This window comes from Barbus barbus (assembly GCF_936440315.1).
Source record: "Barbus barbus genome assembly, chromosome: 15".
Lineage (NCBI taxonomy): Eukaryota > Metazoa > Chordata > Actinopteri > Cypriniformes > Cyprinidae > Barbus > Barbus barbus.
Genome location: NC_136743.1, coordinates 16932071 through 16959504, shown reverse-complemented (window position 1 = coordinate 16959504; position 27434 = coordinate 16932071). Strand labels below are relative to the sequence as shown.

Here is a 27434-nt window from a genome sequence, read left to right as displayed (position 1 = left end):
GGACATTTTTGCAGTGTCATATTAGGGTCACTGTGGAGCAAACAAGATTTGGAAATGTTATCAAGACTAATAACAGGTCAGGCTGCTAACATTTAATAACACAGAAATGCTATTATACTTCAGATGCAAACTGGGCGCAGCGGTGCACACAGGACAGTGATGTAGTGATATACACACACACAAAAAAAATAACAAGCAGCAGCAACAAGGAGAAAAAACACTTTCCGCCCTTGGAGAGGAAAACAATCACAGTTTGGGGCAAAATGCTCACACTGGCAGCTGCTAAAAGAGCTGAGCTTTGGGTTTCTTGGCTTTGGTTTCCCTTTCATCATTACACCATATAAGGTTTTGATTCCTGTACCACATATGCACAGTTAAGATAAGAAAATTTAAATGCAGTTTTAGTCACAGCTTTTGACACATAGTATTTTTAGCATTCTGATCTCAGTGCAATTGATTACCATTAATCACGCCTAATTCCTAAAGCAATCAATTAACCATATGATTCATAAATTATTAAACCAAAAAGCAACAAAATATGAATTTCTTACCTTTAAAAAAGTATACAATAATACTTTGTTTGAGAGAGAGAGAGAGAGAGTCTTTCTATTACTGTTTCTACAAAATATAAGCATTCATATATATATATATATATATATATATATATATATATATATATATATATATATGTACACACACACACACACACAATATTAAATTATCCTTGTGAAAGTTCAAAACTGCATAATTCTCTAATTAGGTACTTATTTTGAGTAAGTACTTCACAACTGTTTAAAAAGTAAGTTCTATATAGTATAAATGTAATCTGGATTGTCTTTTTTTCTCTTTTTCACTTAATGTATCATAAGGAAATATGCATATTTGGATGTAGCCTGAGACATATAGTGAAGACGGTCAAACAGAATCATGGGTTAGGGTTAAAAGTTGCCATCCATGGTGGCTCGGGTATTACATACATTGATGAGTTAAAAATTAGTTTAGTATTGGACACTGTGCATCAGAAGTTTTTATTTTCTTTAATGTGTTTAATTGTTATCATAGCAGATCAGAAATGTATAACAAGACATGAAGCACTTTGATGATAGTGCAGCGATTATGAGCAGCTGCCATCTCTCTGCTTATCTGATGCTGAAGTGAGCCTCGGGTGCAGTTGGAGACTTGGGATGTCACACATTTGCTAACACACGCTTATGCCTAATGATGTGGCTAACTAAACACAGAGGGGACGCCACTTAATATGGCAGATTGAGCAAGTATTTAAGCATCGCTTTCAAGCCACATGAACACTTTATGAAGCATGATAGCTACTCTTGACATCACATACTGTATATAAGCTGCTCACCCTTTTTAATTATGCTAAACCCTTTTTTTCTAGATTAATTTACATAAATAGTGTAGATACATGAGCATAAATCACTCCTCAGGTCATAATACACCAAACAATTTATATGTATAATAATATATTGCATAAATCACTTCTTTATCCCTGCATGATCCTCTTCAGATGTCAGTCAGAGACCCAAGGAGAGCCTCATTTTTATTCTGTAATTAGACATCTGTTTTTTTGGGTGGGGGGGGGGGGGGGGGGGGGGGGGGGTTGCAAGCCTGTGTAGGTATTTAAAAAATGTTCACATTGGCAAATCTTTACCGGTTCCCACAGTGGTCTTTCTTAATTAAGTTACTGTCACTCTTAATAGAGGAGAAGCAGTATTGATGTATCTTTCCCTCACATTTCTCTCTGCCATCATATTTCTTTCCTCAAAACATTGTGAGGCAGAATTTTATATCAAGATAAGCCATTTTTTACGGCATTAAAGCACTTTGGCACAACATTGTGGAGCTAAGAAGATGAAAAAAAATATCAAAAGTTGATTACAGAGTAAGGATGAGTCAGTTATTTCTATTAAAGCACTGCATCAAAACACAGCTTCTGTTAACAAGTCCGCATATAAATGTCAAGACAATTACTACCGGGCTTCAGATCGCCTGATGTGAACAATGTTCTATTATTTAGCAGAAACCCAAGGTTACCATTTTTGTGTTGACTCTGATATTTGTGTGATGTTAAAGGTTATAGATATTTAGCCTAATTATTTGTTGAATATCTGACATTTACGATACCATTTAACATGGGCTGTGCGGTCTCGATCTGCTGTTTTTTAAATGTTAGTCTGTGTACACATGCAGATAGAAATTGTAGGCTGTTGCATCATGTTTTGCACCCCGAATGTTGTGTTTTTGATGTGGCATGTCAAGTCAAAAATAGTTTTGCTTTTAGAAACATGTCTTGACACCTAAGTTCTGTTTCATTCTGTTACGCTCCCTCAGGCTGTTTCTGAAAGCAAGACCCAAGGGCTCAAGATTTGGCTGGTTAGCATGGCCCCGTTAGCCCCTTCTGCCAGTTGTCATAGACCATCTGATTCTTTAAAACATCTTTCACCATTAATAGCCTTTCAAAATTAACCTTTAATTCTGATGAAATAGTAGATATTGTAGAATATCAGAGACTGAATCAGACAAATTTAAGATCCATCAGAACATTGAAACCTGAGGAGCTGGAATTCAGAGAGGCCCCAAGGAAACAGGACAATGTCATAAATTTGATTCTGGCACTACTAGTCTGAAGCAAGTAAACTAACCAATTTTTTCACAGAACAGCTTACAACCTTGAGACAAGAACACTTATTGATAATTCCAATTCAGGAAGGAGACCGTCAAATTTGGGGCAAATAATCAAGACTGATGGTCAAAGAGATGGCCATCACATGTTCCACGATTTAATTCACGAGCCTCCTTAGACTGACTTCTCCCCCACATAGAAGACAGACCAAACCAAAATTCCTTTGTCTAAAGAACATGCCTTCGTTCTCCATAGAACTATACAAAGACTTTCTTTTTCATATGCACATAAAATCATCCTAAAAGGACATTTCTATGCAGAACCCCATATTATGTTTGTAGCCCACATATTAGACTATCATGTTTTAATCAAATATTATGTATGTCTTTTCATTAATTATTGAATAGCTGAAGGATTCCTATGCGTGTTTGGTATGTATGAGTTTGAAAAATCATGCTTTAAATGTTTCTTCCAATCAATTGTTTGTCAAATGTATCATAGTCTTGTTATAGAAATCATGTTCAAAAGTATACTTTGCAAGAGCCTGTAAAGTTCGGACCTCTGACTGAACAGATAACATGTTGATTTATTGATGGGGTGGTGAAACAAAGCAATACCCTGAGCAAGGACAGTATCTAATTGGTCAAGACGTCCAGATGGGACGGTCTGAAAGCCGAGTTTAAAAACTCAGGACACCATCAAACTCTCTCTTCTTCTTAAAAATGCTCTCTTACAACCTCTTGGTCCTCTTCTTCTTAAAAATGCTCTCTTGGTCCTCTTAGTCTCTCATCTTCTTCTCTTTTGCCACCGCGTTTTGACGCTGCTCTTTGAGCGTGCTCTGGCCCACGTGCCAGCTTCTACCATAATGAGAAGAAAACAGCCTAGTCTTTACATCCTTTTATTCTTTTACTTTATTTTCTTTTCCGTTGCGAGTTCCGTTTCGTGTACTCGGTTAAGTTTTGCCGCCACGCCTCGTCTCCGAGTTCAACTGGAGTCTGTGACCGCCTCAAAACTTCTACCAGCCACAACTCCATTGGCTTCCCAAGACTTTGTTTCACGACTACTGAACTCTCAACCAATCAGACACTTCGGGGAACCCCCTTTCTGCAACAACAACGACACAAAGGAAACCCCTTAACACAGGCATAGCAAGCAAGCAACACCTCCAGGTTCTAATTGAATTGGTGTATTTAATATAAATCTTAGCCTCATTGAGAAACACAAAACAAGGGTTAAATACGTGACTGGTGGTTGTTCAGGTCTATGCAATTGAACATATTGCTGTAAACTTGGGATTTCACGTTTCCATTCTCTTAAACTCATCCTTTCCTCACTTTCTTTCTGCAACGTGTGAATGTGTGAATGCTTGTGTTAGATTAGTTTACATGTCTTAGGTTTATATAAATAAAATCTTATTTATATTGAAAAGAGAAGTATCTTGTGTTTTGTGCTCACAAGTTAACGTCTTAATCTGCCGATCTTGTTACCGTGCTATTAAATAGTGTTTTCACTATATTTTGGATTTTAATATCCAGTGCAGCGTTTGTTATACAGCTCGTTCAGTGAATCGCCGTAACAGTGATTCTGTTCAAATCCCTATAAAATCATAAATGATTCCCTTTGATCTAAATTAAACTATCTTTAAATTACATATTAATATTACGTTTTTATTACGTTACAATATTTTACCAGAGCACTTTAACGTGGGTTCCTATGGGTTTTTCTTACCTTCTGTCTTTCCATGTCACAGCTCAGGATAATTACCCTGTGTCAATTGCAGTGCCCTAAGAAACCCATGTGGTGGAAATAACCCAAAAACATATTATGCAGGGTTTCCTTAAAGGGATAGTCAAAAAAAAGAAAATAAATTACTTCCATAATTTACTGTAAAACATAAAAGAAGATATTTTGAGAAATGTTTCAGTGTTTTGTTTTGCCTGTGCAATGGACCCTTTTCACAAAACTGTGATGATGCGTTTCAACAGTCATCAGCATTGTAAATCTTCGAAAGTTTTTTATATTTTGTTTTTTTTTTTTTTTGTAAAAAAAATTTTTTTTTTGATTGTATGTACATTTATAACACTTTATTTAGTATTATATCACCTTTGTATCAAATTACAAAAAAAAATAGTTAACGCTAATGCAGTTTCTATGGGAGGGACAGTAAATTTGACATTGTTCTCTCTTCCGACTGCCGTTTTCAGTCTCCTCAATTTTTTTCCTTTGATTGAAAGTCATGAAAACACTATCGTTGAGTCTTTCTTTTGCTATTTGAGCAAATGGGAATGCAAAAAATATATTTTTCGTACTCTCCCATTCACTGCTCTCAAAGTTTACCCAACTATGATGACTTCTGCTACTGAGAAACCCGGAAATTATTAAAAAGTGGTAACCAAAACGGATATTTATTTATTTTATTTTTTTTCACAAAAAAGTCATGCAGGTTTGGAACAACATGTAGGTGAGTAAATTAATCAGTTAATCATTCTCTCAACCCACTGTCTAGTAATTAATGAAAATTTGTGGGTTTGCACATCCCTGCTATTCAGTGGACATTTATCTGAATCGTCAGTCACCTTTATTTGTAATTTCATAAAATTAAGTGCAGAATGTATAAAAAAGACCATATTTTCAAAATTAGGTACCGCACCAAATCATCAAATATCAGAGCAGAAATCATTGGGTTTTACTAGAGTTTAGCCATCTGTTTCAGGAAGATAGGCAGTAATTTCCAATTTCTCTGCTCAGTTATGGTTTGTTTATGGATCAGGTGCCATTACTGTGTGAGAGTAACAGATAGATTCAGCACGTCCGTCCTCCACACCTGCACCGTAATTTGATGGCCAAACTACTATTTGTATTAGTCTGCAAAACCTGTATGCTGCCATATTAGATATTAATGAAATGTAACTCTACAGCATTTGGACCATTTATGAGACGTCAGGTAAAAAAATAGCAGCCATTTATTTCCCCCCAGTGTTGAGACAGATTGTGAAAATTGCTTGCAAGGTGTGGGAAAAGTGGAAATGGAAATAGACATTTCCCACTAAACTTCCAGGACGGGGAGAACAAATCAAACTGCTCATGCTGCTCAGATGCTGTCAGCTTGTGGATCCATTTAGACTTGAGAAGGGTAAAGTCCTACCGGACGCAGATATTGTTTGGAGGAGCAGCTGTTTTCAAATCGATTGAGCAATGAGAGGCCTCAAGGCTGAAAGTTTGCCTTCACATAGACGGTGTTTGTTTGTTTGCTTGTTTGTTCGTTTGCTATTCACCTGGCATCACCTGGACTTACTGGTAAATAAAAGATAAGCCTGCCCCCATTCTCTCTTCTTATCTAAGCTCCCATATGTACACAGCACAACCCTGGGACCCCCTTGGTCCATTTCTATTTTTTTTGAAGCCCTATTCTTTTGTTTCAACAGAGCAGAACTTCGAGACCAAATGAATGGCATGTTTTTATCTTTCTTCTTCAAATTCATCCGGTTTGGCATCACCGCATGGAGTCGTCAGTGTGCGTGCTAATTCGTGTGCCCTAAGTAGCAGTGAAAGTCACAGGGACGTGTGTCAGAGCCGCTGGCTGTAATGTTATTCCAGTCACGCAGGTTTTAACTTTGCGTGGGGACTCCTCTTCAGCGCCGCGGCCCCGTGCTGCTTGCTCGCAGCCCCCCACTAGGTTCAAACAGTCGCTGTTCCCCTCAGAACACCCAAGCATCCAATCTTTCACTCTCACAGCACATTCATGCATGCCTCCCTGTCAGTCCACATCAAAAACAGCAGAGTATCTGTGTAGAAATGGCCAGGAGCTATTTCAGATGAGAGCTGACGGCTCTTCCTCACTGTTTTAGTGTCTGTTTTTTATTCAAGTGATTCAATTGTTTCCAAGATTGCATCAAAACAAGTATTGTGTTCAGTGTTCTTGAGTATGAGGTCATCATAAGTTCAGAGTAAGTAATATATTCCTCTATTTGCCTATGAGGCAGCTTTGGGAGATGGAAGTCACAGGAGATCTAACACTCTCCCCAGACTTCCCTCTTACTTATTCAAACGTAAAGGTATTAGGGAATACAATACGCATTTGCAGCCTGAAGATATCTGTATTTTTTGGTGGGGTTTGTTTTTTGTTTTGATGAGTCAGTGTGAAGACATTAGCTAATTGCAATTTTATTTATTTACTTCTTTTTAATAAAAATTGTAATTGCAGTGTAAAATGTGTGTATGTGTGTGTTTAAGCTACAGTTTTGTTGCCCTTGTTTTTTTAATTTCTAAAAAAAATTATTTGCCATTTAAATTGCTTTTTTGTTAGCTGCAGGTTTGTTGTGTTTGTTTGTGGGGCTGCACAATTTGGCCCAAAAATATATCATGACAATACATTATTATTATTAATATTGTATGTTGTTGTTGTTTATTAATTATTAGCCTATTACTAAATAAAAAAATTCACAAATGAGAAATATTACTATATTAAGATTTCATTTAAAAATAAAAAATAGTATTAAAATATCATAATAAAAATAATATTCAATACAGTATGTAAAATTACAACACTTATATTTATGGCTGTTTATCCATTAAACCATTGAGTAGGGAGCCCTTAAAGCAGGGGTGCAAAACAGCCCTGCAGAATTTAGTTCCAATCCTGCTCCAAAACACATACCATGTAGTTTTCAAATAAGCCTGAAGGACTTGATTTGCTGCATCAGGTGTGTTTAATTAGGGTTGAAACTAAACTCTGCAGGGCTGTGGCCCTCCAGGAATTGAGTTTTACATCCCTGTCTTAAAGCTTCTCTTTTGTTGACAACAGCTGGTTTATAAGCACTTCTCATTTGAAGTTTGGAAAGATAGATGGTGCATGTTGCTTCCCCAAAGTGCACGTTATAAGCAACCAAAACTCAGTTCAAGTGGAGCAGCATTCCTGTGAACCGAGGTGCTCTGAAACACTGAAAACACTGGACCACAAGCTGCTCGTGTGTAATAAAACTTCACACTTGGAAACCCACTGCTTATATTTGTTTAATGAAATTGCTCTTTTTTGGATTGGATAATTGCACTTAGCCATATCACATTTACATTTATTCATTTAGCTGACGCTTTTATCCAAAGCGACTTACAATTGCTATATATGTCAGAGGTCGCACGCCTCTGGAGCAACTAGGGGTTAAGTGTCTTGCTCAGGGACACATTGGTGTCTCACAGTGGATTCGAACCCGGGTCTCTCACACCAAAGGCATGCGTCTTATCCACTGCGCCATCACCACCCCTCATGTTGTTTTGCCTTTATTTCGCCTTAATTGTGCAGCGCTTGACCTAACTGTATATGTTTTCTGTTTTCAGAACCGCTTCCATTTAAAGATGATGACACGTACGCCACCTTCAGGACTGTCGGAGCTGCTGTTGGCGGTGTTGCTGAAGGGAGGCTGGCAGGGCGGAGCGGCCATTCTTTGTCCGGGAGGTGAGAACACGGGAATGCTGGAAGAGCTTGAACAGCGGGGCCATCTGGGCTTGAATGGAGCCCACTGGCACCTGTGGGAGACCCTCAACCTGTCCAGACTGGAAGAAAACTTGAGCGAAGACAAGGTAATGGAGCTTCTCTCACAGCTCCTCAGCAGGACTCCTTCTGCTCGGGCGTCTTCTGTGGTGCTTTTCGGCTCCGACCCTGAATGTACAGCCAGAGTGCTGCGCAGCGCCCACCAGTTGAGCGTTGCGTTGCCCCCAATGCACTGGATCATGGGATACCCGCTTAGTCTGGATTCTCTACACTCCATTGGCTCCCCCCTGGGTCTTCTGGCTTATGGGGAAGTCAATCGCAAGCCTCTCAACTTCTACATTAGGGATACCCTGCAGCTCATTGGCAGGGCTGTATATGCTGCGACCATGGTAAGACCAGACCTGGCTCTTATCCAGAACATGGTCAACTGCTTCGACAAGCCCAATAAACATGAGCTGCCCTCCTCTGGACAATACCTTGCCAGGTAAGCATACATGTATAACATTTTACAGCTAAGTAGCTTACTACGTAGCAATACCACAACTATTCATAAACAAAGTACAATTTCCAGTAACAAGCTGTTGTTCCAGTAACAAGCCAATTTAGTTATAATGAGACATAAACAACAGCAATATAGTGTTTAGCGTTGCTATGTCCCTGTTGTTTATGTCACATTATAACTAATAGGCTAGGTACCCCCCAGTTTACCATGTTTCACATTTCTGATTAGTTTGCAATTTTCATGTGACACTTTTGCAGGGTTATATGATCCCATGACCCTCAAGCCTAGTTATTCAGAATAAAGCTGGAGATTGTGTAAGAATAGGACATTAGTGAAGAAAATAACTTGCAAGGTTTATTCATTAAAGTTTGTGTCTCTTAAAGAGTCAAATGTCATAGGTAATGTCACAAATGTGAGCAGACTGCAGACTGAAAATTAAAGCACATATATTGCACAGGTACCCCCATTTACCATGTTTCACATTTCTGATTAGTGTGTAAGTGTGATACATGTGCAGATTATATGAACCCATGGGCCAAGTTATTGATAATAAAGCTGGTGATTGTGTCAGATTAGGAAATCAGTGAAGGAAGCAACCATGATTTATTTATTGAAGTTTATGGTTCTTAAAGTGTAAAATATCATGAGTTACACCCCATTTACCATGCTTCATGTTTGATTAATGTGTAATTTTTTGAGTGTGGCTTACATGAACCCATTGCGTTCAGGTCCTATCATTCACAATAAAGCTGGATACTGTGTCAAAATAAGCAAAGGAAACATCTATGCAAGGTCTTATTTATTAAATATAGGCCCATGTCTTAAAGAGTCAAATGCCGTAGGTTACGCATGTGTATGCAATCAATGCAAACTGAAAATTAAAGCACACCTTTTGCACCCCATTTACCATGTTTCACATTTCTGATTAATGTGGAATGTGCATGTGACACATGTATGGCTTATGGACCCCTGGCCTTCAAACTCGTTTATCTACAGGGGATCTGGAGATCTGTCTCAGAATTAGCCATTAGTGAAGGAAACAACTATGTCTCAAAGAGTCAAATATCATAGGTCACACTGTTGTGTGCAAACCGAAAATTAAAGCACTGTATCATGACACATCAATTTAAGGATGCAGTGAGCAGACATATAATGCAGAAGACTTTTTGCTGCAAAATGTCACTGCTAATGGTTTACATACATTTAATACAGGTCCCTTTTTTATATATAATTGTTATGTGATACCCAGTAAGCCTTTTTCATACAATCTAATATATATATATGTGTGTATATATATGTAATATATTTTTAAGTATTTTTGCTAACTATTTTATTAAGGGTTGCTTTATTGTGGCTGCTGTAGATTATGCGTATCTTGTTGCTTATCCAGCTACTGTTTTAAATTAGCTTCTCCAACACTGTCAATACTTTAAAATGTTATCTTATCTCGTAATCATGAATTAATTTTCTGATCATGCAGTGTAGTCATTTCAAGCTTTAAATTCACCTTTAGCCATTAGTGTGCGCAGACAAATTAAGCATGCTTTACATTAAGGGAATTATAAGGTAGTAAATACTCTCCAAGGAAAATAGCTGTATTAGTATTCCAGCCACTATTATTAAGTTAAAGGAATATTCTGTCTCGGCCACGCTATGGCCTCATATCTTAAAGCTATTTTCCTGATGGAGCCACTGGAGACTTTAAAATGCAATTAACTGACTCAGGGGTATTTTCAATACATTTATACCTCCTTAATCAAAACCATATCCCTGTGTGCATTTACATAAACCGTCAAGTTAGCAGTTACACAGTGATGCATTTGCAGCAATGTGGAAGCCATTTGTGACACTACTGCATCCTCTTCACTGACTGACATCCATAAACAGGACAAAAACCTTTCTGCATTCAGGTCGCCAGGTTCTTTTTTCATCTTCAATGCCAGTGTCCAGTTCAATGTCAAGAGCTCAGAGCCTGCTGTCCACTGCCTCTCAGCTTGATGCGTTGTGTTAGTGGAGGAGGCTTGTCTATTAGTATCACAGAATACAGAGATTGTTGTATAGATCCTGATGGACTATATATTTACAATTTCTCATTCAGGATAAAAACATTGGAGAAATTATTATTATTATTATTGCTGCTGCTGCTGCTTTGGTATTTTGACAAATACATTCTCTTAATGTAAAATAAAATAAAATAAATGGAATCATTAATTCATGCTGCTTTTATTATTATAAAAATATTTTATGATTATTTTTTAAATAGTTGGCGATTTACATTGCTGAACTGTAAGTTAAATGTTGATAAATGTATCACAGCTTCACAGTAATAAACAATAAAATAACAGAATCAGTTATATATCAAACATGGGAGAGATTCAAATTCTGCTGTAAAGCAGCTCTAAAAAGACAATAGTGTCAATATTCAGCTTAAGTCAGTTCAGTGTTGGTTCCAATCGGTTCAATAACTGTTTATCAATTATGAAACAAGTTCAATTAAGAAGCACAGAAGGCAGTAGTGTTCAAGTTCTGTTTTCATGGCCACGTACACACTGCAGATAAATTCGGTTGTCAGTTCACCTTTTACACCTTAATCGCGTTCTGTACACACATAATTCACTAAAATACGGGAGCGCATTTAAAAAAAAAAAAAGGACAAGCACAAAAAACACTAAAACACCCAAATGCTTTATAACACCAAAAAAAAAATCATATATCTCATATCCACGACAGACCACTTTATTAACTCCATAACTCCATCTTTATGAGCTAAGACAAAACAACATGCCTAAAAGCGTTTGTAAATATGAGGACATGGCAACACTGTAAGACGGGCTCTCTAAGCAGCCTCCCGAGCATAAACACAACGCTGCACATCTATCAGCTGTAGTTTCGTTAAAATCGACCGACAAAAGTCTTTAGTCTTTAGTCAAAAAATAGCACATAACAAACGGCTAAACTTTTATTCACTCCTGCGAGACGACAGAATGTTGCTATGTTTACAAATACGGGAGTGAATGCTGTTCCGTATACACATGGACGATAATTTACGGGACTCACTCCTGCATTTAAATGCGGTTGTCACTCCTGAAACTTGTAGTGTGTACGTGGCCATAGTCAGTGCAGTCAAAATCAAGATACTTAATAGTTTGTATTGATAAAAAAGGTTAAAAATCTATAGGCATAGCAAACAGTTCTACTGTCAATTAAAATATATTCAAATATTTAAAAAATGCATTTTGATGTTTGGAACTCAGGCCCCGTTTACACTAGTGTGTTTTCCTTTTAAAACGCATAACTTTTGCTACGGTTACGCCTATCGCTCACTACTACGAGGTTGAAAACGGAGACTTTTGAAAACGCTGCAGACCCCGTTTTAGTTTAAATACTCCGGGTTTAACCAAAACAGAGACTTAAGAAAACGAAGGCGTGGCTGCCCATATTCTCTCTGAGTATCCTTGACGACTGTGTAAACAATAACATCATGCTCATTGTTGTACCCATAGATATGTATAGGTAGATTCCCCATTCGACTGCTCCAAGCGCGCAGACGCATCCGCCATCTAAATAATAGGGAATCTGCCTATACATATCTATGGTTGTACCTGCATGGATGGTCACGTCACATGCGTTTTCGGTTGTGTAGTGTAAACGGAGATCGTTTCTGAAACGCAGCGGAAACGCCAGTGTAAACGGGGATCGTTTTCATTCTAAAACACTGTTTTAACATGAAAACGCACTAGTGCAAACAGGGCCTTTTATATTCCATCTAAGGTGTAACTGGAAAACAAATAGAGTTTTCTTGGATTGTGATCAAGTCCCTGTGCACACTATAGGAGAACTCTTATCACTGAATGCTGAAAGAAGCCTTACCTATCTGCTCACTTCCACAAATGAGATTTTTTGTGGTAAAAAAAAAAAAGAAAGAAAAAACGCATCTTCAGATGTAAGATTAAAGTTCCGCTGTTATATGAGTCTTGCTCAGATAAGTAAACTTTTAAAAAATGAAAAAAATGTGTGACAGAGGACCCCTGAGATTTTCCACCTGATTGAAAGCAGTGATGTAATCTTTAATATTCACCTCACAGTGTGAGAGCCCCCCCCCCACCACCACCACCACCACCCCCATGTTAAGAAATGTATTTGCTCTGAGAAATGAGCGTGTAGCATTGAAGCACAGGCATGTGAGCAACTGAAAACAACACAACAGAGGGATTATTGTTCCTCTGCGGTGCTAATGCTTTCGTAACGTTTAGTAATAGGATAGAAATCTCAGTAAGGAAATCAGCTTTGTTGCAATGGCTAACACATTATCTCCTGTCTTTTAACTTCTGCTTTCACACCAGATCAAGGGGTCAAACTCAGGGCTATCAGGAGAAATTAATGATCCAGGCAATCAATTTTTTCTGCTTTTATTTTCTCTGTTCTGCTCTGTTTTAATGGAAGTGTGCAGTTATGGTCACACAGAGTGCATATCATTTATGGCCTCATTTAGCCACACATCACAAGCCTCTTTCACTCTGGATTTTTCATCTTCCCTCCGTGACCCAGACATTGCCCAGCAGCCCTTTGACTACTCTACATCCTCAGCTGATTTATTGACGAAAATCGATCATTGAACTAATTCATGGCATTCATTTTGCCATAAAAGCAGTGTGGCTAGGCTGTGTAAGGAATCACAATTATGTGATCTATGCAGAACAGCATAAGAGTATAATATCCGGAGTGACACATAGGGACCTATAAACCTATAAACCAAGCTCTATTTATTTATTTGTTTGTTTACTACTCTCTGATGGATGTTAACAGAACTAATATGGTGGCAGCTGTGCGGTTAAATACATTGGCTGTCAAAGGTCATATATTGGTTCAAAAGATTTAGTGTGATTCACGTTACTCAGGTCATAATCCTGCCCTTCTGTCCTTATGCCTTTGAAGAAACCCTTGTGTGCTTCAAGAGTGATCTATATTTCCTTCTGTTCTTATTCTTTTCTCCTGCTGTGAAAAATATTGTTTGAGAATTTAAGATGAAACATTTTGGAATGTTCGTTTGAAAAGCTGGTGCTCTTGAATAAGAAATAATTATTTAAATCTTGGCAGACGCACCATGTGCCTTATTTATTTTTTCTGAGGGCACTATATGACAGTTGTGGCACTTTTTTCTGTGACAGTGAGACAAGATAGTCTAGAGGTGTAATTTTCGTTTAGTATGCAAGGGGACCTGGGTTCAAATCCTTATTTAACTTGCACATGCACACAACACCAAACATTTTCAGTCTATGGACATTTTCAAATGAACATTTTGAACTCCTTTTGTTTTCCATAGGGAATAAAGTCATACTACATAAACATAAATATGCTACTAATAAATGTTTGTATTTATTATTATTATTACACATTTTCTAACATTTTCACTATAATAATTACTGCAGTGACCAATTATATATATATATATTTTGAATGATTAATCAAGCAAGATTCTTTATTGATGACCAAATGTTGCTTCATGGATTCAGTGGTCCACGTATTCTCTCACTCATATACAGGGATTAATGGATTTAAATCATCAGTTACACAAAAATGGTAAACTGCGCCTTACGTCTGCATTTGTAAGTACATTTTGTGAATCAGAGGCTGTTCTCTGTGGTCATTCAACAAAACGTGCCATGCCTGTGAGATGCAGATTCCCTGAGCGCTGAGCGCAAACTGAGTTCCTGTGCTGCTTCTGCTGCTGTATTTAAGCACGCGATCGACTGAGCAAATAGCATTTTCACACAAGGCTGACATTTTTAACTCTTAGCTGGTCTTGTTTTGATCAATTTAATTTATGTAAATTTTTTGTAAAACACCCACAAAAACTCATTGGTTTTGAATGAATCACCTGCAGTTATAGTGGGCTTAACGCTGCAATGCCTGAAATATGAAACATTAGTATCTATTTTTATATGGAACTATATATTGAAACTGTAGACTAAAAAAAAAGGTTTGGATATGTAGGTTTTTTTTTTTTTTTTTTGGTGAGTATCATATTTGATCAGGCTTTTATTGCTCATGTAGTATGATATATAGGAGAATTAAGAAGGGGGAAAAAACTCCCAAACAGGCCCAAAGTGTTAAATAAGATTTTTATAACATTGTTGCAGACTACTTGGAAAAAAAAAAAAAAAAAACTTATAATTGTCAGTTGTCAGTCTAGATCTCCCAATAATATGTTGTTGTAAGATTATATTTAAATTATTTTTTTATGACTTAAGCTCTGTAGTTTTTATTGTGGTGGGATAACCATATAATGCAGTCTAATGCAATGAGGATTGAGAGATGGACAAATAAATGCTTGATTTTTCTAAAAGAAATTATGTATGGATAATCAAGTAAACCTAAGTTGCTTCAGTCCAGTAAATGTTTGTCACTTTATAAAATATAAAATTATAAAATACCCATATATCACAACCTGATGTTTTTAGATTTATACTAAAAGGCCTTTTACTTACTAGAAAAGTATGAGCTAACAATCAGAGAGCAGAAGGCAAGTACAGTAGTAGATTGCATATAAAAGGTTTTTCATTAAAGTTTTAAACATATTAACAATTTAGAGGCATGTGTATCAAATCTGCTACAGTAGCTTCAAAGGTAAAATAATTTTGTCATATTTGATATGAAACTAATGCAATCAGCAACACTGGAATTACTGTACTTAATCCATATAAACCAATTAAAATCAATCGTCAATAATCAATCATATGAACAGTATATAAACTTAAAATAACTAAACTTGCTTTTTATTTTCACCGCTAGCTCTATTTCCTATGTAGTATGACTTTTGTACACTACTTTTATTCCTTTCTCTTGTTTTCACTAGTTATCTCCCCTAACTCATGTGTAGGATTCAGTTCGCTAGAGATTCAGCAGAATTTTTCTCTGTCATCTCATCACTGTCTTTGCTTTTGCTGGATGCATATAAATTCTCCTCGCAATGCTCATGTTCCTGCTGTGCTCAGGTTCTTGTCGAACACTTCTTTCACGGGGCTGACAGGCCCGGTGCGAGTGCAGCGCTCCCTCTCCAGGGTCCTTACCTCCCAGCGCTTCCACATATGGAGTCTACAGCGAGACCCTTTGGGCCAGCCGAGTTGGGTGACCGTGGCAAGCTGGCAGTCGGGCCGTCTGGAATTGGAAGAGCAGGGCCTGTGGCCAGGCATGACCCAACACCACCGGGAGGATGGCCCAGAGATCAGGCTTGGCGGCCGCTGGCAAGCAGGACTCCCAGTGGCGGGGAGCAGATTGCGGGTCGTGACCTTGGTCGAGCACCCGTTTGTGTTCACGCGGGAGGTGGATGAGGAGGGACAATGTCCGGCGGGTCAGCTGTGCCTTGACCCTCAAACTAACAGCTCGGAAGTCCTCAACCAGCTGTTCAGAGAGCTGGAGCAAACTAACAGCAGTTCACTGCCAAATGACATGCGGAAATGCTGCTATGGATACTGCATCGACCTGCTGGAGAAGTTAGCAGAGGACATGCACTTCCAGTTTGACCTTTACATCGTAGGCGATGGGAAATACGGGGCATGGAAAGGAGGTAGATGGACTGGGTTGGTGGGTGACCTGCTCAGTGGCGTTGCGGACATGGCCGTCACCAGCTTTAGCATCAACTCCGCTCGAAGCCGAGTGATAGACTTCACCAGCCCCTTCTTCTCCACCAGTCTCGGGATCCTGGTGCGGAGCAAGGACACGGCTGCACCCATCGGTGCCTTCATGTGGCCGCTTCACTGGTCCATGTGGGTTGGCATCTTTGTTGCACTGCATATCACAGCCCTTTTTATCACACTTTACGAGTGGAACAGTCCGTTTGGCATGACCCCACACGGACGCAACCGCATCAGGGTCTTTTCTTACTCATCTGCACTGAACCTCTGCTACGCCATTCTGTTCGGCCGAGCCGTTGCCAGTAAAACTCCAAAGTGCTGGACAGGCCGCTTCCTTATGAACCTTTGGGCCATATTTTGCCTGCTGGTTCTGTCCAGTTACACAGCCAACCTAGCAGCTGTCATGGTGGGGGAGAAGACCTTTGAGGAGGTGTCAGGGATTCATGATGTCAAGGTAAAACACTGCATTTCATCCTGAAGAGGTGAAATACACAAATATTTTTGTTTAGTGCTTTATTTAGACTGTGTTGTAATATGTATCCCTTAAAATAAAAATGTTGTACATATACACTACTGTGCAAATGTCTTAGGCCATTAGTATTTTCACCAACAAACTGGGCCAGTTATTTCTATCTTTTGCTGTAGTGTGTCAGTAGGAAATTTCAGTTTACATTTCCAAACATTCTTTTTGCCTTTAATTGTAATAATCCAGTGAAATTTTTGTATGCACATACATACACATACACATACATACATACACATCAATTATATTTATGACAGTATTTTTGCATCCTCACTAAAGCATTTTTACACAAGTGCCTAAAACTTTTCACAGTACTGTAGCTTTGCAGGTAGGTCTCTTGAAGCATCTTGGAGATGTTGCCACAGTTCTTCTGGATTTAGTCTGTCTCAGTTTGTTCATGTCATTCCATACAGAATGGATGATAATGAGATCAGATCTCTGTGTGGAGCACTGGCTGTTGTCAGACACCTTGTGCATACAAAAATTTCACTGTATTATTACAATTAATGGCAGAAGGAATGTTTGGAAATGTAAACTAATATTTCCCACTGACACATAACAGCAAAAGATATAACTGGCTTAAAACCATTTTGTTTTGGTGAAAATACTAATGGCCTAAGACTTTTGTACAGTAGTGTATATACAGACACTACCATTTGTAATCTGGAGTCCTCTTTTTAAGAAGTCTCTTATGCTCACCAAGGCTACATTTATTTGATCAAAAATACAGTAAAAACGGTAATATTGTGAAATAATATTGCAATTTAAAATAGCGGTTTTAATTTATATTTTTCTTCAGGATTCTTTAATGAATAGAAAGTTAAAAAGAACAGCATTTATTTGAAATCATCCATCTCTTTTGATCAATTTAATGCATCTTTGCTCAATAAAAGTATTTAAAAATACCCTAAGCTTTTAAACAGCAGTGTATATGGTACGTGTCCACAAAAACATGAGTGCACCATGGTTAAAAAAACTACGGTATTACCACGGAACTTTTTTGGAGTTTGTTTTTAAACCTTTCTCACACAATCAATTCACATTTCATTGCTCTTTTCAAGCTCCATCACCCGTCTCTGGGGTTTCGCTTCGGCACAGTTCGAGAGAGCAGTGCTGAGGACTATGTGAAAAAGAGCTTTCCTGAGATGCATGAGTACATGAGGCGCTTCAACAAGCCCACCACTCCGGATGGAGTCTCTACACTCAAGTAAGTGTTTGGACCCAGGAGAGAAACAAAAGATAACAGGGGATTGAACGTAGCAGTGGAAAGTCCAATGAAAAGATAACGGTAAAAGAGAGAGCGAGAGAGAGAGAGAGAGAGTGAGAGAGAGAGTGGTAAATCTAATGAAATGATCAAACTGAATTTCTAAACAGCCTTTTTCGTTTGAATGAAAAACACTTGCAATAAAGTGTATTTAGAAAGCTATCATCTTAAACACTTGCGCTCACAAAGACACATTCATATTCCTTTAACTCAATAACATCAAGTGGTGCTGAGCAGGAGCACAACAAGCAGAAAACAAATAAAACTTTAACAGGAGATGGGCATCTTGAAAAAAGCCTAAAGGGAAATTGAGCTCCGTAATTGCACGGTGCTACTGGAGACAGACAACAAGCAGTCCAAAGGCTGCAGGCGCATACTACAACAATAAATAGGGTCACAATAAGAGGCCAACGATCAGTTCTCACCCTCAAGAGCTGCTGAAACCGCTGTGGATCTGTTTTGTATGATGCACCATCAATATTATTCCTCTTTCAAGAGGAATTATGCGCACCATCCTGCTCACTCAGTTTAAACAAACCGAGTCGACAGCAACAAGTGTCTGCTCTCCAGGCTCTCTGTCTGTAGTCTGGCTTTCCATTCATCCCTGAAAGAACAGGGACTGCTGCAGACTCCAAGCTGAGAAGAGAAGCAGTCACTCTCAAGTCAAATCTAAACTTGCTGAATGAGGCCAAAGGTTTTCTTCTGAGAAAACAGAAAATTCTCCGGCAAACGTACGCTTGCAGGCGTGCGCCAACACACACACAGCGATTCATCCTCAGATTCAGGCTCCCACATAGTGCTGTATTTTGCTTTGTACTTCCTGTCTTTTATGATTGACAGCGGTTTTCTTCCATGTCAGAAATCCTTCTGTTCGATTCACAGGAGACACCTTACATGGTCAGCATTTTTAGAGTTATGATCGCAGCCATAGTTTGAAGCTATTCTTAGGGGTGAGATTTTTTAAGACAAGCATCCGGACAGTTTTTTTCCTTTATAACACGTTGCATTAGAGTCTTAGTTTGATCCTGCAAAATTTTCCTTCACTTTATTTTCTGTCCCACTTGAGGTAAAATAGAGGTCAGCTGATGAGCAAGCATCGCCTCACACTAGACATTAAGAATTCAACATTTCTTCCGAGATAAACAGCTAACAGGATATGATGTCATGCTCTAGGGTTTTTGTTTTAATAAATAATAAATCACAAATGACAAATAGTACTTTCGAAAAATGGAAAAATCCACAGTTCAGAGTTCACCAAACTTGTATTCCCATATGAAGCAGGATGCATAATGCAAAGTTTTTGACATATTTTTGTTTTCATTTTGGGATGATGTTTTTGTAATTGGCTTTACTGAACACAATTATTAGCCACTGTTATTAGCTAAAGCAGCATGTATTTATTTTGCTTCCCTTATTAATAGGTTACACTATAAACCTCTATATGGAAACAATCTTTGCAATGTGCTTTTATAAAGATACAAAATGCTGGAGCAAACTACTCAAAGATTGTTTGAAAAAAAGATGTCTGCGGGGAAGGTTACACACATAGTACGCTAAAAAGCACTTTCTATTCAGTAAATCTGACTAAAGTCAGAAGATTTAAGCAGTTTATAGCTGCAGGGTTTGGGTTTGGTTCAGGCTTATTGTAATCAACTTTTCAAGTAATTTAAAGTCAGTAGCAATTAGCTTATGTTTGGCTGGCGGTGTCTGTTTTGTTTGGCTCTGACTATCCTCCTCTGTGTGTTGAAGGACAGATCCCCCTCAGCTAGATGCCTTCATCATGGATAAGGCTTTGCTGGACTACGAGGTGTCCATTGATGCCGACTGCAAGCTCCTGACTGTAGGAAAACCGTTTGCTATTGAAGGTAAGGACCCTTGTGCCACTGAGACATATTGCTGTCTTTGAGGAGTCTAGCACCTCTGGCCATGCCGTATTGAATTATATTAGCTTACAAAAGCCTGTGAAGTTGTTCCCTGAAAGGGCACAGTGTGTTTGTAACACTTTCTACACATACACTATTAGAATTCCACCCCACATTAAGAAGCAAGTCAAGTTTGACACATGTCATTTAATAAAGGAAAGCTATTACAGGGTGTAGATGGGTTTCATGGCAGTCACCCAGGCGTGTCCACACCTCTCATCCGGATGTTATCTCCTGCTGCATGCATATGAATTTTCCCTGCTATCTGCCAAAAGCTTCCCTTACGCCTTTGAGCCAGTTTTTATTAGATGGTTGATCAAGACTAAACCATCGTAATCACGTCTGCTGGCCTGAAATGGACAGCTCCGTCAGGGTCTGTAAAACCTGTAAACAGCGAGGTGCATAATCAAACCATGCAGGTGAAAAAAAGGAGTCAGGCATATTAGGTTGTCACTGTGTTGAGTAGCATATTAGTTTTTGCAGCAGTATAGAAATTGGTGTTGTGAATTATGACATTTCACTGAATGTGAGAGACAGACAGACAGTTAGATAGAGAAATAGATAGAGAGATACTTTTTGTAATTACTTTAAAGGTATTTTTGTATTTAAATATTTATTTTACCATCTGTCAGATTTATAACATTTATAGATTATATAAATATAAAATGTAATTTTAAATACAGACATTAACTAAATTTAAATTACAACAATTAAAAAGGTATATAGTTGATAAAGTTATAAAATAGTTAATTCTCATCTGTCTGTCTGTAATTATATAGATAAATAGATACATTTATATAAACTTTTATACAAATTGTAATTAATTTAATTTTATATTAAAAATATTTTTAATATCTGTTAAATTGATCAAATTCACAGATTATACGCATGGTAAAATACATATTTGTAAATAACAAAACTAAATTTTAATTATTACAGTTAAAAATATAGTTATAATTTTACATAGTTATAAAGCTACATAGTTAATTATAGCATAGTTAATTCTTTCGATAGATAGATAGATAGATAGATAGATAGATAGATAGATAGATAGATAGATAGATAGATAGATAGATAGATAGATAGATAGATAGATAGATAGATAGATAGATAGATTTTTGTTCCCAATTTTTGTCGTGATTTGGTACTGAATTATGGTACTTTTGACATTCCCCACAGGCATCAGTTCAATTCATAGGCTTTGCTCAAATTGAAAGAACAGCCTTCAGTAGAAACCGTCTCTTTAGAGTGGACCATGTCCTTTTAACGCTGCTGGAAAATCCCTTATTGTATTAGTTTCCACAGCACATTTTATGACTGCCTGGATCCACTCCATTAGAATATTCCAGCAGCCCGCTGGTACCCCCTCTTCAAAGAGTTCAACAGCACACATTTATTGGTTGTAGAAGACGGAGTAAAATACAGCGGTGCAACTCAGTAGGAGAGGACAGAAGTTTATCAGGATGCAAGGGATGTTGTGCCACGTGCTGAAAGGAGGGGAGGGATTGCTTGCCAGGAGTGATGTGTGGGTTTGCCGGTGAGGCGAGGGCTTTGATGAAATTTGTGGATGTCAGAGTTGTGCTCGTATCTCTCCAGCTGCCTGGCTGCAGAGACGCCACAATGACAGACACTCTGTCTACGGTGCACTGGCACAGGGTGCCAAAGATTCATGATTGTTCCTTCTCAAGGCTCTCTGACATATCAATAATAGAGGTATCAATTCACACTAGAATGTGGATGGTATCTTTAACAAAAGCCCACCGCATAATTGATCCATCTGAGCTTTTTGTGTCAAGTTGTTTTGATATTCTTGCAAAAGAAAATTCATATGTTTGTCTTAAAAAGAGTATGTTCAAAACTTTGTCAGAGTATTGTTCAGAGCATTGAAGTTAACAGGTTACAGGAAGGTTCAATTTGATCATGTTAATGCATTAGGTTTCCCCTTGTGGAAAATAAGTACACTCGATTGAGTTAAATGTGCATGTGTAGTGTTTTTCAAATCTCAAGAGTATATATTTTTTTTAAAACTGTACTTGCAGATACAATATCAATAATTAAATAAAGTCCACTTACAGTAAGTGGACTTAAAGAGTACACTTTCATGACCATCTCTTAACATACTTAAAGGAATAATTCACCCAAAAATAAAAAATTGCTGAAAATTTACTCCATCTGTTTTACAGACCATCCAAGATGTAGATGAGTTTCTTTATTGGAACAGATTTGGAGAAATTTAGCATTACATCACTTGCTCACCAGTGAATGGGTGCCGTCAGAATGAGAGTTCAAACAGCTGATAAAAACATCGCAATAATCCACAAGTAATCCACACGATTCCTGTCCATCAATTAACACCTTGTGAAGTGAAAATCTGCATGTTTGTAGTAAACAAATCCATTATTTGGGTGTTTTAACTGCCGCTTCTGACCAAAATAATAGTCCAAAATGCATTAATGCATCTTCCATCTTAAAAAGTCCATCCCATGTTCTCCTCACATTTCTCCTCCACCAACATGTTTGTTTACAACTGCTTTGAGCTGTTTTCACTTGGATTTGTGCATATTTCTCTCCTGATTCATAAGAGATTGCTTTTTTATTGGAAAAATCAATATTATGGTTAGAGCACTCATATTTTAGCCAAAAGCACCAGTTTGTACTAATTTATTACAAACAAGCTTTTCATTTCACTAGATGGTAATTGATGGACAGGAGTTGTGTGGATTACTTGTGGATTATTGTAATGTTTTTATCAGATGTTTGAATTCTCATTCTGACGGCACCCATTCACTACAGAGGATCCTTTGGTGAGCAAGTAATGTAATCCTAAATTTAAAAAAAAAAATTTTTTTTTTTTTGGGTGAACTGTGCCTTTAAAATGTGCCTATTAATAATTAATTAATAATTATTAAACTGTGCCTATTAATAATCCCTAAAGAAGTACACTTATTTTTAGGTGCTGACTAGCATACTGAATAACTTGTCTGTTCCTTCTCAAGGTTCTCTGACATATCAATAATAGAAGAATCAATTCACACTAGAATGTGGATGGTCTCTTTAACAAAACCCCACAGGCATGCATGGGTCAAGCTGAGCTGTATGTATAAAATTGTTGTTTTGTTATTCTTTGTGCTTTCAGGATACGGAATCGGGCTGCCCCAGAACTCCCCTCTCACTCGCAACATGTCTGAATATGTCAGCCGCTACAAGTCTGATGGTTACATGGACATGCTGCACGACAAATGGTATAAAGTGGTTCCCTGTGGAAAGAGGGTTTTTGCTGTGACAGAGGTGAGCCATCAAAAAAGACAGTCTGAGAGTGTGCAGAATATGTGTGCGCGTGTCTTTTTGTTCACAGGTGTGCGAGCGGCTTCTGCCCTTGACCAAGTTCTTCTTTGAGCTCTTTTCCCCCTGAAAAATCCTTTTGTTTGGAATTACTGTCTCCTGCAGTTTAATAGCCTTTCTGTCAGAGCGACGTTGGGCCACCGTGTCAGCCATACCGCCCCGCACACCTGAGGCTGTGAGTAGCAGCCGCCAGCGCACTCCATCAATGCAGCTTCAGTCAATAACCTCCCAGGAGTTGTAGCGCTCCTGTAAGACATTGTCTCGTACAGTCTGCCTTCATTACCTAGCTGTGGTTATGAATGGGGGACTTCATGAGCAATGACATTTGTTTTCGGCCCCTGTGCCAGCTGGAACTCATCTCACGCTCCCCCTCTCTCTTGCTCTGGAGCCAAGCTGTCCTGTCACCACAGACACCGCGCTGTAAAACCACTACTTTGCTGTGCAATAAATTCTCCAAACAAGCGGACAGGATCGACTGTGAGGTCCTCGCAGTCAGTCGCCCCCTTTGAATGTTTATTCTAGTGCTGTTTATAGAAGGAGCTTCAAATGCAAAAAGCGGCATTTTATCTCCTCAGTGTAATTCAGTCTTAATTAAATTAGTCAGAGTTCTTCAAACAGAATCTTGGGTTGTAGCCAGATACAAAGATGCAGGGTTGAAAGAAAAAGACAATCCAACATTAAGTGCTGCATGTGGCGTACTCTCAAAATAAATGAATAAATAAATGATGAATAAACAAATGCCAGAATTTGTTCCTTAATAGTACTTTGTTGTTCACAGCAAAAGCACTTATTTGGTTTTTGTGCCAAGAGAGTGTATAAAGCCAAAGACAAATACATATTTGTCTAAAAGAGTACCTTCGAAGCTTTATGTGGAAGAATTTTTACTATTTTTTTTAAATAGCAGGATTGAAGGTAACACTTTACAAAAAAAGGTTAATCCATTAAGTGCACCCTTGTGAAAATAGCTATGTATAATTGTATTGAATGTGCACATCTAATCTTAAATGTATATAAAAAAAACTGTATTTGCAGATAATATTAATGAAATAAAAAGCCACTTAAGGGGAGGGGAGTACACTTTCATTATACTTTTCATGTGCATCTTTAATTTTAATATACCTTAAAGAAGTACACATTTTGATCTGTTGACTAACAGTACTAAAGCATGTGTAGAGTGCTTGATTATATTTATTCTAATTGTAATGTGTTATTCGATGTTACAGTTAAATTTAATATATTTTAAATGTACTAAATTTCAACTTCATCTTGTAATCACAAATACAAAGTGAAGTGACATACTGCCATACTCGGAATTCATGCTCTGCATTTAACCCATCCAACGTGCACAGCAGTGAACACACACACACCGTGAACACACACACACCGTGAACACACACCCGGAGCAGTGGGCAGCCATTTATGCTGCGGCGTCCGGGGAGCAGTTGGGGGTTCGGTGCCTTGCTCAAGGGCACCTCAGTCGTGGTATTGAGGGTGGAGAGAGCGCTGGACATTCACTCCCCCCACCTACAATCCCTGCCGGCCCGAGACTCGAACCCGCAACCTTTGGATTACGAGTCCGACTCTCTAACCATTAGGCCACGACTTCCCAAATATCATGACACAAGTTTTAACAGATATGACGTTAAAGTTTAGTTTACTTTAAATGTCTGTCTGTACTTTAGGCAGTTTAAATTTAGTTCACACTTATAATAAGTATATTATTTTGAAGTATTTCGGTTACACTTCACAGTAAGGTCCCATTTGTTAACATTAGTTAATGCCTGAACTAACAATGAATTTATTAGAATTTAATTATCTTTGTTAATGTGCATGTAAAAATATAATTGTTTATTGTTCATGTTAGTTCACAGTGCATTGATTAATTGTAAGAAATGCAACTTTGATTTTAAATATATATTAGTAAATGTAGAAATTAACACTGATTAATATTAATAGATGCTGCAGAAGTGTTTTCCTTGTTAGTTCATGTCAACTAATGTAGTTTGAAACCCTACTGTAAAGTGTTACTAGTGTTGCTATTATTTCCTTTATAAATGCTCTTTTTAAAGTATGCTAAAGTGTACCTCTGTTTCACAAGAGTCATGCATTTCACAGCATTTATTAATCTTTTTTTAATATTAGATGCTTCTACTATGCAAAAAAAAAAACAATTGGGGGCAATACACTTCTTGTATTAATGTTGTATTACGAAACACTTTTATTGCTATTGAGATGGGATAGTAAGGTTAAGGACAGGTTTCGTGGTATTGTTAGGCTTAGGGTGGGTTAAAATGAGTTACAAATGTATTTACATGCAGGTGTTTTTAATACAAGTTTGTACATATTTGTACACACTAAATGCATTGTATCAAATGATTAATTTAAAGGTTAGTACATAGTAATAAAAAGTTATTCTAATTTACAAATAAACTATTGTTCTTTAATTCATATGAATTCAAAATACTTAAATGATGCAATCCTAATCTTAACATATAGAATCTTACTGTAAATTGTTACTGCATTATTTTAATGAAATCAGAGCAGCCAACATGAAGTGCAGTGAGCACTTCATCTGACCAACAGCATGTATGCATATGTATGCATGTGCATTTAGCCACTATCCCCATAACACTCTCTTGGAAAGTGACATCATGATAAAGGGCTGTAGCCAATCCTGTTATGTGTTAAGAATGAACACACTCACAGAAGAGGTGTGATGGAGTGAACATGGGACTGCGGTCTCAGTGTCTGTAGTGTTGGATGACCAATGAGTGTCTGATATTGTGAAACATGCCCCACACATATGAGAGACAAGAAGTGGAATATTTTCCCCATTTCAACTACTCCAAGTCAGCATGACTTTCATTTCAATTATAACAGCAATACTTTATAAAAATTGTGATTAGTTCTAGTCAGCAGGACTCCTTCTCCCTCCAGATCAAAGCCATTGCAGGGAAATGATGGATTCCTTTGTGTATGTTGGGGCTTCTAACACCCGAGGGGAAAATAACATTGGTTCGGGCACTGGAAGGTCTATATTACCTGTAGAGAGCTAAACATTTCAGAAGAAAAAAAGAGCACTGGTAAAACATTTGCTGTACTATGAAATAAAATATTGGTGATTTATAGGTTGCTTGCAAAAAATATATATATATATCATCAGAAAACTGTCATCAGCTTCTTAAAAATGGCTCTCAGTGGAGCCAAACACTGACTGCTTGGTCACGTAGGTAGATGTAATTGAAAAATATCTATAATCTGTACATCCATAACAAGCAAATAATGGAAAGCACATTGCCATTTAAAGGTTTAGGGTCAGTAAGATTTTTAAAACGTTTTTGAAAAGTCTCTTATATCAAGGCTCTATTTATTTGATCAAAAATACAGTTAAAAACATTAATGCTGTGAAATATTACTACAATTTAATATAACTGTTTTCTATATTAATATATTTTAAAATGCATTTTATTCCTGTAATGCAATGCTGCAGCCTTTAAATGTCACATGGTGCTTCAGAGATGAATCTAATAGGCTGATTTGGTGCTCAAGAACCATTTCTTATTATTATCAATGTTGAAAATAATTGAGCAGTGCAGCATAAAAAAAGATAAATTGTCAGGGGGAAAGGTGCAATCAGTAACAGAGCTGTGTTACACTGTGATCTTCTCTCGTTTTTTTACATATTATTGTTCATGTGTGTGTGCAGACTCTGCAGATGGGTATCCAGCATTTCTCTGGGCTGTTTGTGCTGTTGTGTGTGGGGGTGGCAGGTGCTTTGCTCACTCTGCTGGGAGAGCACACTTTCTTCAGATTCATCCTGCCTCACCTCCGCCACCAGCAGAGATTCAAATACTGGCTCCACACCAGTCAGGTGAGTGCCTGCGTCCATGTGCTACAGCTGACAAACATGGTGAAATAAGCTTCAAAAACAGATCAGTGTATGAAGGCTGATAATGCTAAAGTAGTGCCAGTTAACTAAAGGATTTACCATTTTACTCTTATCTCTTTTAAATCTTATTCAAAATCTTAGAAGGCATGTTGCTATCATAAACACAGGTGCATCTGCTCCCTCTAGTGATAGGAAGCTGAAAGCACAAGTCAGGAGGTTATATGTGGAA

The 27434-nt window shown here is 37.8% G+C and overlaps 1 pseudogene across 1 annotated transcript in view; it reads left to right on the top strand.

Moving 5' to 3' along the window:
• Positions 1–27434, top strand: part of LOC306881782 (glutamate receptor ionotropic, NMDA 3B-like) — a 44148-nt pseudogene that overhangs the window by 14413 nt on the left and 2301 nt on the right. The window contains exons 2-7 of the transcript in view: positions 7976–8613; positions 15627–16719; positions 17850–17995; positions 19802–19917; positions 23111–23262; positions 27023–27187. The product of the transcript in view is annotated as a glutamate receptor ionotropic, NMDA 3B-like (transcript). The remainder of the gene's footprint in view (positions 1–7975; positions 8614–15626; positions 16720–17849; positions 17996–19801; positions 19918–23110; positions 23263–27022; positions 27188–27434) is intronic.